Source organism: Antechinus flavipes, chromosome 1, assembly GCF_016432865.1.
Source record: "Antechinus flavipes isolate AdamAnt ecotype Samford, QLD, Australia chromosome 1, AdamAnt_v2, whole genome shotgun sequence".
NCBI lineage: Eukaryota > Metazoa > Chordata > Mammalia > Dasyuromorphia > Dasyuridae > Antechinus > Antechinus flavipes.
Genome location: NC_067398.1, coordinates 82,528,276 through 82,542,390, shown reverse-complemented (window position 1 = coordinate 82,542,390; position 14,115 = coordinate 82,528,276).

Sequence of the window (14,115 nt, the reverse complement as noted above, 5' to 3'; positions counted from 1 at the left end):
TCCATGCAAAATGCTGAACAGTGCAGCTAGGTAGCACAGTGGATAGAGAACCAGCCTTAAAGTCAGGAGGACCTGAGTTCAAATCTGACCTCAGACACTTAACACTTCCTAGCTGTATCATCCTGGTTAAGTAATTTAACCCCAATTGCCTCAGCAGAAAAAAAAAACCCATTAAATATAAAAGAGTAATAGTTGGATAGTAAGTTATCCCACTATCCTCATTGAAAAAAAGATGAGAATTTGATTCACAATAATGAGTTGTGATGCCTTTAAAACCTTAAAGGGCTGTAAAATGCTAATTATTGTCACTAAATGATTTTAAAGGCCCTTTTCTGCTCCAAATTTCTATGAGTCTATAATTATAAATTCCATTCAATTTCATTGAGCAAACATTTAGTAAATACCTATTGTGAGAAAGGAAGATGTGAGTAATGAGGTTAACAGCTCAACCACTGAACCAGAAAGAAGGACTGAAGCCAGATATGTGTTATTTATTTAATGGCCAGTTCCAGCTCTGATTATCCTGGCTCCTCTTCGGGAGCACTGCAGCCAGTCTCAAAAGTTGAGAATTGTGTCTCTATGTTCACAAGTTGTACCCAACCTGATCCCATTCTTAATCATCAGACTTCCTTCCCGGGATGTAGAATGTACAGCCTCTAGAAGCCAGCCTTGTCTGAGCTGGGTTTTGTCATTGTCATTGTCAGAGGCAAGGATTTTGTATGGGGCAATATGGCTGTGTCACTCCTGATATGTCTATCACCCTGTCAAATATGTGATTTTGTCATAGTCCCTGGAAATGCACACATACAAAGAGGGATGGTAACTGTATGGGATAAACTAAGTGACGGCTTCTTATGGGAATGTGGCTTTGAACCATGCCCTAATTGTGACTTGAAACTTTGCAGTAACAAGTTGAGCTACAGCAAAAAAGCTGCAGGTGTTCGATTGTCTTGAACATCTCCCCTCCTGTTTCTTACAACCTCTTAATTAGCATTTAAGTACTTCTTTTTAAAATCGATGATGGCTTTGGGAATTCGGGTGATAGAATTCTCTCAAACAAAAATATCTGCTTATATAGCAATTCTCTAGGGAAATTTAAATTGAGTTTGCTGTTTACTAAAATTCTTTTGTTTCTGGGATTGACTTCCACTTCAGTGTTTAGAGTGTTCAGGGGGATGAGGGCTTCTGCATTCAGGATCTATTTAATCTTGTGTTTTGTAGTTTGTGCTTTGCACTCTTCTACTGACACTTCATCTGTTGGGAGTTGTCCTTTCTCAAAAGATAAATCTCTTTTTTAAATAAATCCCTTTTTGCCTTTTTTTAATCTTGAGAATCTCTGATTTTAATGTGGGTAAGAATCACACAGTAGCAGTTCTAATAACAGACGTAAAAGTGTATGCAGAAAACATTAATGAAATACAACATACCCTGATTCAGTGATAGAATCCCTTCTCTCAGAGAGCTCACAATCTAATGGAGAAAAACATGCAATCTATATGCAAACAAGATACAGTATATACAGAATAAATTGGAGCTATAATCAGCAGAGAAAAAACACTAGAATTAGGGAGATCACAAGTATGGATTACCATTTTAGCTATTTAAGCAATTAGGAAATAATAACAATAAGAGCTAACATTTATATAGAGCTTACTATATGCCAGGCACTGTGTTGTGCTAAACACTCTACAAATATTTACAAGTGAAAGAATGAAAGTACCTGAAAATATCACAAATGTAATTTTCACAATGACTATGGGAAGGAAATGCTATTATTATCTCCATTTTATAGATAAGGAAATTGAGGCAAATAGCAGGTAAGTAACTTGTCCATATCACACAGCTAATTAAGGGTCATAAGTTTTACCTGTTCCCAGGTACTTTCTGTCTTTTCTTTGATCTCTGGATCATTTGGAAACAGAAGAGAAACTCCTATTCCCACTGAACAAATGGGAAGATAGAGGGCAACAGTGACATGAAGGCAGACTTACCATTGGGAGGGAGTGCAACAAGAATTGTATCCAAGAGCAAAAGACAAGGATTTGAATTTCTGCCACCATCTTGTACCCTCAAGTGGGTACCTTTTCCAGGCCTCCTGTAAAATGAGGGGGTTAGACTATCGATAGCTTCTTAAACTAGGATCTCATGATTGAATGTGGGGGTGGCAAAATGATGATTTATGATCAATAAATGTTTGGTTTGTATACCTAGCCTATATACCTACTTACCCAGAGTCATGTAAAAACTTCTAGAGTGAAAAGGGGTTGCAAGTGAAAAAAGTTTAAGAAGCCCTGGCATTAGACTATAGTTAAAATCTCCTTACTCCCAAACTTAGATTCTATGATTCAGATCTCCCAGTACTAAACAGGCTCTGTTCCCTACTCCAGCATAACATCTAAGAACTGGAAAGAATTTTAAAGCTCCCCTCCTCTAACCCTCTCAATTGACCAATGGGGGAAACTATGACCATAAAAAAGGAGGGGACTAGGATGTAGCTCTCCAAACTTTTTTCCCTCTGTTGGTAAAGCTGTCCCTGAAGATGCCCAAAACACCCAATCGAGGAGCATGACCCAGAAGGGACAGTGTAACTAATGCTGAGAAGGGGTAGGCTGCCAGCCAGTCTGGAGTGGTTGCCAAGGAACTTGAAGGGGCATGAATCCTGTTCTGGGCACCCTTCAAAGTTCTTCAAGGAGAGACAGGGATGGAGGGCTAGGATGGCCCCCCTCAACTCCAACTTGCCAGAAGTCCAGAAAGGGGAAAATGAAAATTGGGGTTGGTTTCCAAGGGTCATTAACGAAGCTGGCTCCATTGCTCCCTTCTCCTTCCTTCTCAGCTTTCCTCATTCTCTCACTTTCAGCACTATCTGTCCCCTCCCTCCTGGGTGGCTGGAACTCAGGCCAGGCAGGATGGCTGGGCAGAAGCCCCAGAGAGGACCGGGTTCTAAGAAGGGCCCTTGCTGGCAGCCACCCTGCTGCAGCTGGGAATTCCAATTCTAGGAATCAGGACTGGGGGTCAGAGAGAAGCCTTCCTGGAATCCTCTGTCCTGTTCCAAGGAAAGTGGCTGGTGTGACCCTCACCTCCCCTGCCCTGGGCATCTACCCAGCCGGGTTTGCCCCAACACAACCACAAGTGATTCAGTGTATGTGTATATGTTTATGTGTATACGTGTGAATGTATGCATGTATATGTATGTTTGTGTGTGTATATTTGGAGAGAGGGTGATTTGGAGCATGTGAATATGTAGGTCATTCAGAATCTGAATGTGCACACTGTATATATTATTCTTGTCCCCAAAATGTGGTGAGTCTGGGACTTTATGGGGCAAAATTGGGGAATGAATGTGCACATTGTATATATGTGAGTGGATATTCATATCTATACATGAATATTTCTCTCTCTCTCTCTATATATATATATATTATACATATACATATATATATAACATATATATGTGTGTACTTTTGCCTACTGTTTGTGTACATGTGTGTACAAGTATTTATAAGTCTCCATATGTCTGAATATATGTGACTTTGCATGTGTATGTCGAAGTGTGAATGAAAGTGGATATATATATGAAGATATATTTGAATTTTATACACACACACACATACACACACACACACACACACACACATACACACAAACACTTGTGCCTTGTGGGAACAGGTGTGTATATATTTCTGTGAATATCCATGTGCGTGTCAAAAATTCATAGGATCCTAAACTAGTTCAATTCCTTCCTTGGATGACTGGGGAAACTGAGTCTCAGAAGGAAGGGACAGTCCAGGGTCTGATGCTCTCTTCAGTACAACCAATACCCTTTCTGGGGTTATGAATGTACTTAACTTTGTGTTTGCTCCAAAAAGCCAATTAACTGTAATGAGAGGAAGGGGGTAGAGGAGGAGTAGAAGGGTAATAAAGCAGGAGGAAGGGGTCGAGGAGAGGGGGGAAGAGAGCAAAAGGAGAAACCTTGTTTGAGGCCAAGGGAATCTGAGATTGGTGGAGAAAGAACAGGAGCGATGCGATCCAGCACAGCTGATGTAGAATCAGCCCAGGGACTCCAGGCTCCAGATCTGCTCCCTCTGACCTTTCACTGGTCCATCCCTCCACAAACCCCAGACTTAACCCCTGCCAGGATTTGTCTCCAGTCCTCTGTCTCAGACACAGACCAAGGCTTCCAGCCTGGGGTCTGTGGTTATCCCTCCCAATGTTTCCTAATATTCAGGCATACAAATTGAATAGGGGGTAGGGCTCCCTGTGGCTTTTCTCCTTGGGCAGATAAATTTCCTCTATTTCCCCTCCTAAAAGAGCTGTGGCTACAACCAATCTCAAGAAGATGCTGTCTTGTCACCTTCCAGGCTCCTGGGTCACTCAGGGAAGATAGGAAGGCAAGCCTTGGCACCTGGACAAAAACCAGGAATTGGCAATACTATCAGCCACAAATTGTCTCTTAGTTGATCCTCTTCTCTTTCCTTCTTCAAGGCCTTTCTCAGACCCAAGTTGGTGAACTTTGTTGTTCCCAAAAATCTCCTTTGGATACCTTAACATCCCCTCCCTTGCCCCTGACCCTTGGCCTCTCTTACTGAAGAGGAAGTAGAAAGACGGATTTGATAGAGTAGAGAGGGGCTGGATGTGCTTCCCTCACAAAGAAGGTCTATGCTTTCAATGAAGCCTCTTAGAGAAAATTTGGTCAAGGAATGACTTCTCTGTTCTGTTCAAGTTCAGAGGGCCACAAGATTAAACTTAAAATTTTTTTTTAGTCCAACCCCTCCACTGTAAAGAGAGAGATCCAAGGTATACTTGTCCAAGGTCACAAGAAATCTTTGTCTATGACAAATGAAATGTTTCCTTCTGTGTACTTGAAGACCCATCATTGGCTCATTAATTGGAGTGGATTATATAAAGGGGATATTTTGATGACCACTTATTCTTGCCCCCAAAATGTGGTAAGTCTGGGACTTTATGGGGCAAAAGCACATTCAGATTTGGGGAGTCAATGTCAGAGGCTGTAGTCTTTGAAGTGAGCCTTTACGATGGTATACATGGCCTCTGCTCATGAGAAGGCAATAATATAGACAGAGTCAGAGAAATGTAACCATTGTAACAAATATGCTTAGTCAAACAAAGTACATTTCTGCAGTGGTCCTGTCTAAAAATATAAATCTCATTCTGCAGCTTGAGTCCATAGGTGATAAATTCTTTTGTCAGTATCAGTTCATGAACCTGTAGAGAGAGGTATTGCAATATGCAGTAGTGAAGGGACTGATGCTCTTAGTGGCACCCAGACTCTCCCTTCAGAAAGCTTATACTCTTCTAGGGAGCGAGGAACAGAATGTTACAGATAAAGATGATACAAGATGAGGTGTAATAGGGTAAAGGGGGAGGTTTCAGGCAAGCAACAGAGAAGGCTGGTCTATGGGCATTCTTCTTGCCATTGGCCAATTGACTTTGAACAGAAAAAGCAACTGACACTTTTATTTTTGTGCCTCAAAGAATTCAGAGACATATAAATGACATTATCAATACAACAGTCCTTGCCATCCCAGAATAAAATCCAGATACCCAGAAAACTTCCACAGAAGCAAAGGATTCAGCTCAAGGACTGAGGAATGCAGGAGCCAAGTAAGCACATCCACAGAGGAGAATCCCTTCCAATTCTCTCTCTTTTAATCAGTCAGTGAGTCAGTCAACAAGCATTTATTAAACATTTACTATTTGTTGGGCACTGTGCTTAGCACTGAGAATCCAAAAGCAAAACCCAAAACAAAACAAAACAAAAAAATCACTGTCCTTGCCTTTAAAAGCTTATGGTCTAATGGAGCTCAAATCCCTGCCTTTCTTTCACATATTCTACAAAACTGGTGTCTAAGCAGAATTGAAAACTCAAAAGAAACTTGAGATGCACAAATTTAGAGAAGCTGTCCCAAATGTTCACATGGACTATCTGTGTTGGATCTGTGGCAGTCTTCTGAGGCCTGATTGGCCACATTGTGGGACACATTGTAACATGACTCCAAAATAGTGATGTCATTTTGGTCCTCTTCCAGAACAAAGGATAACCAGCATCAAAAATGGTTGACGTTACTCCAAAAGTGATCTGTTTCCTTTCGGAAAATGTTCCTAGAGCATTTTAACAGGACTTCCCTCTTTACCCTATTCCTCCTCATCTTGTATCATCTTTATCTGTAACATTCTATTCCTCTCTCCATAGAAATAGGACCTCCCTCTTTATCCTATTACCCCTCATCTTCTATCATCTTTATCTGTAACATTCTATTCTTCTCTCCATAGAAACAGGACCTCCCTCTTTACTCTATTACCCCTCATCTTGTATCATCTTTATCTGTAACATTCTATTCCTCTCTCCATAGAAACAGGACCTCCCTCTTTACCCTACCCCTCATCTTCTATCATCTTTATCTGTAACATTCTATTCCTCTCTCCATAGAAATAGGACCTCCCTCTTTACTCTATTACCCCTCATCTTGTATCATCTTTATCTGTAACATTCTATTCTTCTCTCCATAGAAACAGGACCTCCCTCTTTACTCTATTACCCCTCATCTTGTATCATCTTTATCTGTAACATTCTATTCCTCTCTCCATAGAAATAGGACCTCCCTCTTTATCCTATTACCCCTCATCTTGTATCATCTTTATCTGTAACATTCTATTCCTCTCTCCATAGAAATAGGACTTCCCTCTTTACCCTATTACCCCTCATCTTGTATCATCTTTATCTGTAACATTCTATTCCTCTCTCCATAGAAATAGGACCTCCCTCTTTATCCTATTACCCCTCATCTTGTATCATCTTTATCTGTAACATTCTATTCCTCTCTCCATAGAAATAGGACCTCCCTCTTTACCCTATTACCCCTCATCTTGTATCATCTTTATCTGTAACATTCTATTCTTCTCTCCCTAGAAGAATGTAAGCTCTCTGAAGGGAGAGTCTGGATGCCACTAGGAGCATCAGTCCCTTCACTACTGCACATTGCAACACCTCTCTCTACAACTTCATGAACCCATACTGACAAAAGAATTTATCTATGGACTCCAGATGCAGAATGAGATTTATATTTTTAGATAGAGCTACTGCAGAAATGTACTTTGTTTGACTACGCATATTTGCTACAATGGTTATATTTCTCTGTTTCTGTCTTTCTACATTATTTCCTTCCTTTCTGTCTCAATCCAATGGAGGAGAGAGAAGGGAAAGAAGAAACAAATGCTTGTTTGAAAAAATTAAATTAAAAAAAATTATTCCCTGTTTTCTGATCTCTGTCTGATGTTGAATCTTTCCCCGTGCACTTGATAGGTTGATCTTGACAGTAGACATATATAGTCTTTCTCCAAGCCCAAATGAAGCTTTTACACCATTGGTAGTATTTGAGAACCCAAAGTCTTCTATCCTATGCTGGGTCAAGATCAAATATTTTTCTATCTCTCATGTCCTACTTAGTTAACAATCTATTCAAATGAAAGTTTTATTTTTAATATAAGTATGTAGATTATTTTCCTAATGTTGAACCATGCTTGTATCTCTGGTATAAATTCACACTGGTCATGAGGATTCAATTTTTGGATAAATCACAGTAGTCTGATAGAATTTTATTTAATATTTTTGAATAGACATTCATTAATGATATCTGCTTTCTCTCTGTGTTATCCTTCTCTGGTTTAGGTATTAGGACTATATTTGTCTCATAAAAGAGAGCCTTCTTTTTCAATTTTAGAGAATAATTTGTGTACGATTGGTATTGAGAATTCTTTAAAAGTTTGACAGAATTCAATAAGTCATCAGTATTAACATCTCAAATTGGTTTTCTGTGTGGACATTTTATATTTTTGAAGATATTCTATTTCTTTTAAATTCTCAATTTGGTAGCATATAACTGTGAGTAGTAGGTTCTGATCATTATTTTTATTTCTTCAATTTTATTGTGATATACTTTTGTTTGCTCTATTGTTTGATTTGACTTCCTGCCCTCGTTTTTTTTTTTATCAGATTTGATAAAGGCTTATCAGTTTTATTAGTCTTAAAAAAAATTAGCTTTTGATTTTATGTATCACTTCTGTAATTGTCTTTTTGGTTTTCAGTTGATTTCTCCTCTAATTTTATTATCCTTTTTGTGTTTATTGTAATTGTGTTTGTTAACTTTCTAATTTTTTAAAATTGATAATCAGTTTATTAAGTCTCTCTTTTTTCTGCTCTGTTAATGTATGTTTGTAAGTATATGATTTTTCTGAAAGGCTGCTTTAGCTCCATTTCAGAAATGAAGCATTTTTTTGTCATTATAATTTTTCTTTCATATAATTATTGTTTCTATGATTTCTTCTTTGATTCATCTATTATTTAGGACTTCACTGTTAGGTCCATTTGGGTCTGTGTCTTTTGTTTTTCCTGAATTGATTACTGTTTGTATTGGTTTATAAAGAACATGTTTACTATTTCTGCTTTTTTACATTTATTTGCAATATCCTTGTGGCCTAATATGGAAATTTTTAATAAAAATTTCATGAAGTACTGAGGAAGAAAATATATATGTTTTTAGCTGTCCCATTTACAAGATATCATGTCTTTTATTCCTACTGTACCCAAGAATTTGTTCAAGTTTGTGGTTTTCCTTTGCTTATCATTTTATTAGACTTATCAAAAACTAAGAGAGGGATGTTAAAATCTCCTGCCATCATTGTATTACTGTCTAGATCTTTTTGTAGTTCGATTAATCTTTCCTTTGTCAATTTATATACTAAAACATTGGGAGTATATGAGTTTGACATTGATATTGGTTTGTTATGTATAGTTGTTTTTTTTCACACAATAAAGTCAGAAAAAGAGATTCAAGGACACTTTCAAGGTCTCTCTTAAGAACTTAAGAGTTGATTGTATGACATGGGAGACACTGGCACAGGACTGTCCAGCATGGCGTGCCTCTCTGAGTAAAGCAGAATTGAATTAGCTCAGAAGAAACATGAGATGTACGAAGGTAGAGAATCCATTCCAAACGTTCATATTTATGTCTGACCTGTAGCAGAGCATTCTGAGCTCATATTAGTCTGATCAGCCACAGTCAAACACACTGTAACTCGACTAACATAGTGATATCATTTTGGTCTTCTTCCAGACTGAAGGATGACAACCACCTAACCAATCAACCAGTTTCCTTGTGTATCCTTTTTTTGTGTTATGATGTTTGTTTTTGTCTTTCTGATGGAATGATCACAATTCTTCCTTTTTTAGGTTGACTTGATGGAATAGCCGTTGAAAATACTCAGATATACAAGGTGTCCCAAAAATCTGCACTAAAACTGTATATATGTATATGACCAAAGTCCATTGCCTAATAGTTAAGTGATCAAAAGATATGAATAGTTCTCAAAAGAATTGCAAACTATTAACAAGTTATGAAAGAAGAACATCTGAAATACTAATAACATGTGAAAGAAGGCTCCCAATAATTATTGTAAGAGAAATATAAATCAAAATAACGCTAAGATCTCATTTCACACCCTGCAAATTGTCAAAGATTACCAAAAAATATGAATAGTTCTTGTTGGAGATGTGGGAAGATTAGTATATTATGAATTAGCTATGTCATGACAAAGCTATGAATTAGCATAGTCATTCTGGAAAACAATTTGGAATTATACAAATAAAGTGATATACAAGTAAAGGATGTCATTGAGAAACAGAAAGTCCTTATATGTGCCAAAATATTTATAGTAGCACATTTTTGTAGTAGCAAAGAAATGGAGATAAAGTGGATGCCCAACAGCTGGGAAACAGCTAAACAGCTTGTGGTACTTGGGCATAACAGATATTATTATAAGAAATGGTAAATGTGATAAATATAAAGAAACATAGAAAAAACACATCATCTGATGCAAAATGAAGTAAGCAGAGTTAAGAAAGCAATATACAAATGACTGCAACAATGGAAATGAAAACCACACAAAAAATTTAAAATGAACATGATTCAATAGAAAATATATCAAAAGAGAAGAGCAAAGGCAGCAAGAGAGTTTGAGGCAGTTTGGAAAATATAGAGATTTGACTCCATTTTGGCTAGAGTTTAGAATTCAGAGGTGGGAGGTCTTTATATGTTGTATGTTACATATATCTTTCAGACTTTTTCAATGTATTGAGCTCTGTGTTGATTTTTTAAATCTATTCCTTCTCCTTCTGCTGCTGCTGCTGCAGCAATTTTGGATAAGTGACTTGCCCAGGGTCACACAGCTAGGAAGTATTAAGTATCTGAGGCCATATTTGAACTCAGGTCTTTCTGACTTCAGGGCTGGTGCTCTATCCACTGTGCCATCTAGCTGCCCCTCATTTTTCTTTTTTTAAAAAAATATTATTTGTTATATGGGATGACTAGGAAGCAGAGGGAAACTTGAAAATTTGTGATTTAAAAGAGCAAAAGACAGTGACCTTATTTAAAATATACATATATCCTTACAAGCAAGTCAATTACCAAATCCTGATGATGCTGCCCCTAGAGTGCCTCTTCCCCTCTCGACCACTTTCAGTCCTCATTACCACTTGCCCAGAATATTGCCATAACTGATTCTCTCATAGCTCTTCTACAGTCACATTCATGCTCCTCCAATTTGTACCTCATCCTTCCTGAGGGAAGGAGTAACATTAAAACTATAAAGAGAATCCCAAAGAAGGATATTCCAATATTGTTACTTGTAACCTATGGTCCAACCAGTATTCTTTATGTATAGATTTGGTCATTTCACTTTTTTCACTCAAAGCTCTTCAGGGTATTCTGATTGCCTTTCAAGTTAAATTCTAATTTCTTTGGCTGGCATTCAAAACTCTTTTCAGTTTGATGTTGTGATTTTTTTTAGCTTTATCTTACATTCTGTCCTGCCATGAATTCTACATTCTAGTCAAGTTCAAGTCACCTCTCAGTGAGATAAACCTTGGATTCTTTTGCTGCCTTTGTTCATGTTGATCCCTATGCCCCTTTTCACATGTGAAATTCTTGCCCATCCTTACTTTCTCCTTCATACCCCACAAAAGACTTTGTTTGTATGTCTTCATATGCACTTATTACATAATATTGGATGTCATTTACATAAGATTGTATTTTATCCTCACCTAGACTATAAGCTCAATGAATGAAATTATATCTAAATATGTTTTTCTACTAAACAAAGCTTTCTATGAACATTTAATAAACATCCGTTAAATTGAACTGATTGATACCCTCAACTTTTAAAAATTATGATTTGTCTAGAGCTGAGGAAGAAAAATGGGGAAGAGAAGGCCCAAAGAGACAGGTATTCTTGGAGCAGCAATGTTGGGTTTATAGTAGAGAGAGAGGTGATTCTCTGAGGTTGTAGTCTGGTCTTATCATTGCTGTTGTTGTTGTTCATCCTTCATTCTAAAAGAGGACCATCCTTGGGGTGATGTCTGGACTTGCTCATGAAATGGATTTAATTGAGGCAGAGTTGGGCAGATGGGCAAAGTCATCAGTGTCATTCTCTCTTCCAGAGTCATTAAAGTCCAGTAGTGAGTCAAAAACCAAGACAACTGGGGATAGACCTGGATGCAGTGAATGACCTTGGTCTTTCTGGAGTCAGGTCTTAGAAGTAGGAGCCCCCTGCTTTTCTGCTCTCAAAGTGGGAAATATTGATTACATATGTAAAGGGAAGCAGTGAGAAATAAGACTGGGGAAGGTAAGGTTTAATCCTTTGATCCTGTAGACAAAGGGGAGCCATGGAAGGTTTCTGAATAGAATGGTGTCATCAAAGGTAGGCTCCAGGAAGAAAGTTACCCTTTCAGTATGGATTGCAAGAAACCAGAAGTAGGTAGAATAATGGATCTGGACATAACTAAAGTCCAAGGGAGAAAAGATGAAAGCCTGAACTCGAGCAGATCTAGGAGTAGCATCTGGGAGAAATGTGGTGAAGTTACAAACAATAGAACTTGATGACTGACTATGGGGAAGAATGACAATTGGTGTTGTAGCTACGTGAAACACAGATGTCCTGCAAGAATATCAGATCTAGAAAGAATCTTAGAGATCTTCTTGTCCAAGGACTTCAATGAAACTTTAAATAATTTCAAAGCAGTAATGCAAAAGATATATATAATGCAGAAAACATTGAACTCCAAGTCAAGAGGGCTGAGTTCAAGTCTTGACTCTGGTTCTTTCTATGTGACCTTAACCAAATTCCTTAAACTTTCTGGGCCTTTCCTCTTCCTCTGAAAAATGGAAATAATTCTTCTACTACCTACTTACAGGATTTTTATGAGAAAAAAAAAAAACACATGCTTTGTACACATGGACATGGGAGCCATTGGCATTTTGTTGATGCTACAGAGCACTGAACATGGAGTCGGAAAGATCTGATTTCAAATCCAGCTTCAGAACCAGCTGGGTCGATATACACAAATCCTACAACTAAGATCAGGAGTTGTATTTATTAGAATTTTAAAAAGTAGACTGTAATCATTGATTTCAAAGTCAAACAGAGAAATATATTGTATATGTCACCCATAGTAATATTGTTTTAGATGCATGTTTATGCAAATATATATAAATACATCTGTATATATATATATGCATTTCCATGTATGTATGTATGTGTGTGTGTATATATATATTATATATATATATATATATATATATAGAGAGAGAGAGAGAGAGAGAGAGAGAGAGAGAGAGAGAGAGAGATGTATTGTGGGGGTGAAAAATACACACATATATATGTGTATGTGTGTGCTTAACTGTAGGCTTCTTGGAAGAGATGGGGGGGATGAAATGGGGGAAAAAAGAATTAAAGTAAAAAGTACACAGCAGAGGACAAAAGAATAACCTACAAGAAAGCAAAAATGGACAATTGTGAATAAAATGTCTTCTGTTTTATATTCATATATATTTTCTATTATTTTATATATATTTATATTATTTTGATATATATGTAAATATATAAATACACACACACATATATATATAATGGAAATTTATTGTTACATATTTTGAATCCTCTTGGATGTTCTGCTGGCACATGACAATGGTTTGGTTTTTTTTTTTCCTTTGTCTTTCTTTTTCTATTTTGTTTTTTCTTATTTCATATTTACTTTTAAATAAATAAATATTTTTAAAAATTAGCTGTATCATCCCAAGCAAGTCACCTAACCTGTCTTAGTCTCCCCATCTGTAAAACAGAAATAACTGTAAGAATTGTTGTGAGGTGATTTTCTTTTCTTTCTTTCTTTCTTTCTTTCTTTCTTTCTTTCTTTCTTTCTTTCTTTCTTTCTTCTTTCTTTCTTTCTTTCTTTCTTTCTTTCTTTCTTTCTTTCTTTCTTTTCTTTTTCTTTTCTTTTCTTTTCTTTTTTTTTTTTTGCTGAGGCAATTGGGATTAAGTGACTTTCCCAGGTTCACAAAACTGGGAAGTGTTAAGTGTCGGAGGATAGATTTGAATTTAGGTCTCCTTGATTTCAAGGCTGCTGCTCTATCTACTGTGCCACCTAGCTGCCCTGCCCCATGAGGTGATTTTCTAATGCACTCTGCAAACCTCAAAGAGCTATAGTTATTATATTATTTAATACTTATTTGTTTATTAACGAATATTATTAATAACTATTATTATAGGACATTATATAATTAAGTTTTAAAAGATGGAAATTTAGTTGGTAGGTATGCTTATCCCCTGTAGGCCAGAGTAAGTAAAGACTTCATGGAAGAGGCCGGTGATGGAAACAGATGGTGAAAAACTTGTGTGATTCTGGGTAAGATACTAATCTCTCAAGTTCTCCTGTTTTCACCTGTAAAATAATTTTGATCTGGGAGGGGTCTTAAAGGTCATGTAGTTCAACTCTTATTGGCCAAGAGAGGCTACACAAGACACACAGCAAGTTAGTAGAGCCCTATATGTGCAATTATATGACCCTAAGGCCTCTTCCACTTGTACATCTATGATCCTGGAAACTCTGTGAACTAGCTTTAACTTGTTTTTGTTATTATTAAAAAAAAAAAAATACAAAAGCACGCCCATTAGTCTCACTCAGGTTCCTCAAATCCTAAGCAGAAACAAATTCTTAGATTTCAGAGGGACCTCAGATTGACACGAGACCCGCAGAATTCACCT